Source organism: Sceloporus undulatus, chromosome 11 (genome assembly GCF_019175285.1).
Source record: "Sceloporus undulatus isolate JIND9_A2432 ecotype Alabama chromosome 11, SceUnd_v1.1, whole genome shotgun sequence".
Lineage (NCBI taxonomy): Eukaryota > Metazoa > Chordata > Lepidosauria > Squamata > Phrynosomatidae > Sceloporus > Sceloporus undulatus.
Window position 1 is genome coordinate 10,176,222 of NC_056532.1, and position 5,706 is coordinate 10,181,927.

The following is a 5,706-nucleotide window of genomic DNA, read 5'->3' on the forward strand; positions in this document are numbered from 1 at the left end:
GACTGTGACAAAATGGCCGCCGGGAGGCGGCTTATATAGAGAGGGGGCGTGGCCGTTCTCCTCAAACCACGCCCACCAAACCACGCCCCCCTCGCTGAGAAGGGAGGGGTAGGGGAGCGCTCTTTTTCTTAGACCTCTCCTTCTTTCTCATTTTGTCCCCCTCTTTTTTTCCTCTGTATAATGGAACGGCCCTAAGCGAGGCAAGCGGCTTTTGGAAGAGACCATTCCGAGGAGGAGGAGGGGGGGGGAAGATAGGAAAGTGTGTTGAATGAAGGAAGGAATAAATTAGAGACTGGAGGTTCTCATAGGTCCAAAACACATTGCAGTCTCAGAAATAATCCAGTCAGTCAAGGTAGCCTAAGAACAAACACTTGCATGGGAAGGTACTATATCTTCCATTAATAAATAATAATAATAAACTCTTGAATGGGCAGGTACTATATCTACCATTAATAAATAAATAAATAAATAATAAACGAATGGGAAGGTACTATATCTTCCATTAATAAATAATAATAATAATAATAATAATAATAATAATAATAATAATCTCTTGAATGGGCAGGTACTATATCTTCCATTAAATAATAATAATAATAATAATAATAATCAACAACAAATGGGAAGGTACTATATCTTCCATTAATAATAATAATAATAATAAACGAATGGGAAGGTACTATATATTCCATTAATAATAATAATAATAATAATAAACTCTTGAATGGGTAGGTACTATATCTTCCAATAATAATAATAATAATAATAATAATAAATCTTTTGAATAGGCAGGTACTGTACCTTCCATTAATAAACCCTCAAATGGGCAGGTACTACATATTCCATTAATAATAATAATAATAATAATATCATGATGATGATGATGATGATAATAATAATAATAATAATAATAATAATAATCATCTCTTGAATGAGCAGGTGCTATATCTTCTATGGACAAGACCTTGAATGGGAAAGTACTATATCTTCTATGAAGAAACCCTTGAGTGGATACTATATCTTCTATGAACAAAGTCTTGAATGGGAAAGTACTATATCTTCTATGGACAAGCCCTTGACTGGGCAGGTGCTATATCCTCTATGAAGAAAACCTTGAATGGGTACTATATCTTCTATGAATGGGAAAGTACTATATTCTTTATAAGCAAACCCTTGAATGGGAAAGCACTATATCTTCTATGGACAAAGTTTTGAATAGGCAGGTGCTATATCTTCTGTGAAGAAACCCTTGAATGAGTAGTATATCTTCTATGAACAAACTCTTGAATGGGAAAGTACTATATCTTTTATGAGCAAACCCTTGAAAGGGAAAGTACTACATTTTCTATGGACAAAGTCTTGCATGGGCAGGTGCTATATCTTATATGAAGAAACCCTGGAATGGGCAAGTACTATATCTCTTCCATTTCCATTCCAGGTTATGTGTTATGTCTCCCTGCGATCATCTACAGAGCTGCCAAGCCTCTCCACAATTTGAGCCGACGCCAAGGGATGGCTCATCGGAGAACCATGCATATGCAATTCACCCACATTGCAGCCAAACGATCCACATTGCAGCATAATGACTGTCTGGGATCTTGAAATCCTTGGGAGAACGTGTGTAAAAGTCATGCTCTGCTCTGTCATCCTCCGCACAATGCTTTGGGAAGTTACTCTGCAAACACTCAGAATAGGACGGCTGTGGTGAGTCACATTCGACAAGCCTCTGCGAACCAGCAAAGGCAATAATGCTATGGCCGGTTTCCACTGCTTCTCTTAGGAATGGGTGGAGAGGGCTCAAACAAAGGCCAGGGTAAGAAAGACAAGAAATATTGCTCCGACAGCAAACATTTAAGCGTTCATATAACTCGCCACAAACTTTTGTTTCGCACAAAACCAACTCCTGAGTGTCATGCTCCAAACACAACCCACTGAACCGGTTTCTCATACGTCTCTCATTCATCTCTTACAAGAATTCTGTTTATCATCATGGTAAGATTGAAGGAGACTCAAATAGCCCAAAGGCCCCAGATCTGAACATGGAAGCTAAGTGCAATCGGTCCTGGTTCGTTCTCGGATGGGAGACCGCCAAGAAACACCAGGCTCTGGAGTGGAAGGAACTGGCAAAGCCCCCTCTGAGCCTAAGGAGTTTATCACATGAAGGAGATTGAGAGCATATCCTGTGAATGCATTTCCAATATGACTTTATTTGTGCAATTGCGTGTGATAACCATTTGTGCAATTACTCGCCATTTCCGCTTCATTTGCGGGATGCTTTACATGCGCTTTAATCTCTCTTTAATGCTGATATCAGTCCCAGTGTGATAAACTCCTAAGAAATTCTAGGTCACCCAGTGCAGCTCTATGGTCAACACCCAGCAAAAAGTGACCATTGAATCGCACCCGATTCATGGCCTCCCGGACCCTAGGAAACCTATGGATCCTGGGCTAAGATCCTGAGGACACCTTTTCTACCTTGTGGTCATAAATGTGTCCAAAACGTGACCAGGAGCGCAAGGGAGAACATCAACATCGGCCCACGTATTCAATTGAGTTCTCATGACCCTGAGAGATGATTCAGAGCTTTTCTATGGGGTCCTTGTGTTTTTCTTTTGTTGGCGTACATCCACATGTCTTGCCTTTCCAGCCCAGCTTTTGCCAACTCTTGCATAAAAATTGTTTGACCATGAAGGCGGTGAGGTCAAGTATCATGTTACTCTGGCACATGATGCAGTACAAAGGGGAGGAAAAGTTACAGATTGCAATGATAAACCTCAGAAGAGAGTAGCTGTACTGTTTTCTTTTATAAGTCCTACAAAACACAGAATGGTTTGCTATAGCAGGCCACGCTTTAGCCGACGGGGTAAGCCTCAGAATGTAACTTTGCCATTCTTTTTTACAAGACACAAAAAGATTTGCTATTGTAGATCATGCTTTAGCCATTGGGGTAAACCTCAGAGAGTATATTTACAAATCTGTTTTCCAAATCCTACAAAACACAAAAAGGTTTGCAACTGCAGATCATGCCTTAGCCGACATGGTACACCTCAGAGGGTACCCTTCTTTATTACCAATCCTACAAAACCCAAAACGGTTTGCTGTTGCAGATCATGCCTTAGCCAGCATGGTAAACCTGAGAGAGTATCTTTACCATTCTACTTTCCAAATCCTACACAACACAAAAGAGGTTTGCTACTGCAGATCCTCCCTTACGTACCTAAGACATTCATGAAGTTGTCATAAACCAATAGGTGACTTGAAGGCACATATATACACATTGCAGATGTATCGTGTGGCGATGTAGTGGTTTGGGTGTTGGACCATTGGAGACCAGGGTTCGAATCCTAGCTCGGCCATGGAAACCCACTGGGTGACCTTTGGCAAGTCGCATTCTCTCAGCCTCAGAGGATGCCAATGGCAAACCCCCTCTGACGAAACTTGCCAAGGAAACCCTGTAATTGGTTTGCCTTAGGGTCGCCATAAGTTGGAAACGACTCGAAGGCAAACAATACACGCAACAACAGCAGCAGAGCCAAGAAGAGTGGATCCTTCCCTGTAGTCCCAGGCAAAAGCAAACTGATGCAGCCTCTTTTAGCTTTATAACTATGGCCCCATACAGACACAGTACGATGCATATGTACTAAGAGTGTGGAAGCTGGATTGGATCGTGGCTTTGGCGCAGCGTCCGGACTCTTAGTAGGCATGCATAATTGAAACAGCATACCTCCGAAGTGACCCAAAGCAGCTTTATTTTGGCCTGTCTGTATGGGGCCTTTATAACTTTGGCCATCTTGACCGCTCTCTGATGTTGCACAGCCACGCGTGCCCTAGCTTCATCTATGAAACGTTGGAGGGACCTACCAAAAGCGGCTGTAAAAATGAGACGACGGAGGATGAATTGACAAATCAGGACAGTTTGGAGGGTATGTGCTAACGCTCGAAAAAGGAAGGAAGTTTCATTATTATGATTATTATTGTAGCCGTATGTTGATGCGCGGAAAACGGATAGAAGAATCCATCTGTCTTGCAAACTGAAGTGTCTTACAAGTTGAAATGTGAGTTTCTAGATGCTTCTTAGGATTAAATGCAATGGCAACTGCGCTGCTTGCGCATAGTAGTACAACTCAAACATGCAGGGAAATAAAGCCAAGCCCTGGAGTTTACAATCTGAAGGTATGCAGTGAGAAGCAATAACAGGGGATAGCAGGGAATGTGGAAATGCAGAGCAAGGGTGACTCTGGTGACAACCATGTGGAAGTCGGTATGCGCTTGTGTCAAACGTGTGCATACGCTGGCCATAAGAGGAAGTCCTTTAACAAAAATATACGTATGAAAATTTCAAATTAATCAACTAAAATGGTTAATGATTCATGAATTTCTAGGTTTGAAAAGGATTCCCAGGAGCAGAGGCAATATAGGTTGGATTCCCAGATTCCCAAGTCCTTGATTCTCCTCTCTGGGAAGGAGTCTCAGAGCAAGAGCGCTGTCTTGAATTATGTGAGTATGTATATCAGTGATTCCCAAACTCTGGTGTTTTGGACTTCCGCTCCCAGAATCCCAGACCACATCCCAGACCACTGGCTAAGATGGCTAAGGCTTCTGGGAGCTGAAGTCCAAAACACTTTGGGGAACCAGAGTTTGGCGTATTTGTTATACTGTCTTGTGTCACATATAGAGAGCCATCACCTTTTCCAACCTGCTGCATCTTCAGGGCCCTTCCTTTAAAACCTCTAAAGCTCCATTTGCTGCAATGTGTTACAGAAGCATTGGTCCTAGCATCTCCTTCACAAAAGCCAGCCCAATCCTGGGCCAATTCAACAAAGTGCTCTGTTTCTTGGAAGCCAGATACTGCTCTGTTTTCCAGCAGGTTTTACTACACAGTATTGGCTGAAAAATCCACCTGAAGTGATAAGACTTAAGGCCACAGGTACAGGAATCTGGACAGGTAGCTTCAAAAGAGTCAAGAGACCATATGCCCATCACCATCCTAACTTGTCTGGTTCTTTTATGGGCCAAATGGAAACTCGCCAGATCCATCCCATCTCACTTGTGTGGCGAGACCTTTGTCCGAAATCTGTAATCTCCGCAAGTCATTTATTAACACTGGGAATGATGGAAAATTGCGAAACTCTCTTTTTTGGGGTTGGGTGGCAAGGCATGCGATGAATGTTGAGAGCTGCGCTTTTGCAGCTTTGCACAAGAGAGAAGGGGAGGGTTGTGTTTTGCAAAGGGCTGGGGACTGAAAGGCCAGAATGGAAACATCCGCAATAATATGTGCTCCAGTATAGTGTGGTTTTGTGTCTTGGAGTACAAATCAACCATGGTTTGAATCCTGGCTCAGCCATGTTAACCCACTGGGTCACCTTGGGCAAGTCTCATGCTCTCAGCCTCAAGGGAAGGCAATGGCAAGCCTCCTCTGAGCATCTTGCCAGGAAAGCTCTATGATATGGTCGCCTTAGGGTCACCATAAGTCAGAAAGGCTTGAATGCACACAACAACAACAAAGAGTGGGCCCTTGGTATCCATTGCGGTTTGGTTCCAAGACCCCCATGATAGGGTCACCATAAACTGGAAAGGACTTGAATGCACAAAACAACAACAACAACAACAACAACAGCGGTCCCTTGGTATCTACTGAAGTTTGGTTCCAGGACTTCCGTGTTTAGGGTCACCATAAATTGGAAAGGACTTGAATGCACACAACAA

General features: G+C 42.8%; 2 protein-coding genes across 16 annotated transcripts in view; both read left to right on the forward strand.

The window, feature by feature from the left end:
• LOC121917114 (RNA-binding protein Musashi homolog 2-like) overlaps positions 1–5,706 on the forward strand; it is a 911,933-nt gene that overhangs the window by 211,136 nt on the left and 695,091 nt on the right. The gene's annotated exons all lie outside the window — the stretch shown is intronic.
• NF1 (neurofibromin 1) overlaps positions 1–5,706 on the forward strand; it is a 353,409-nt gene that overhangs the window by 196,367 nt on the left and 151,336 nt on the right. The gene's annotated exons all lie outside the window — the stretch shown is intronic.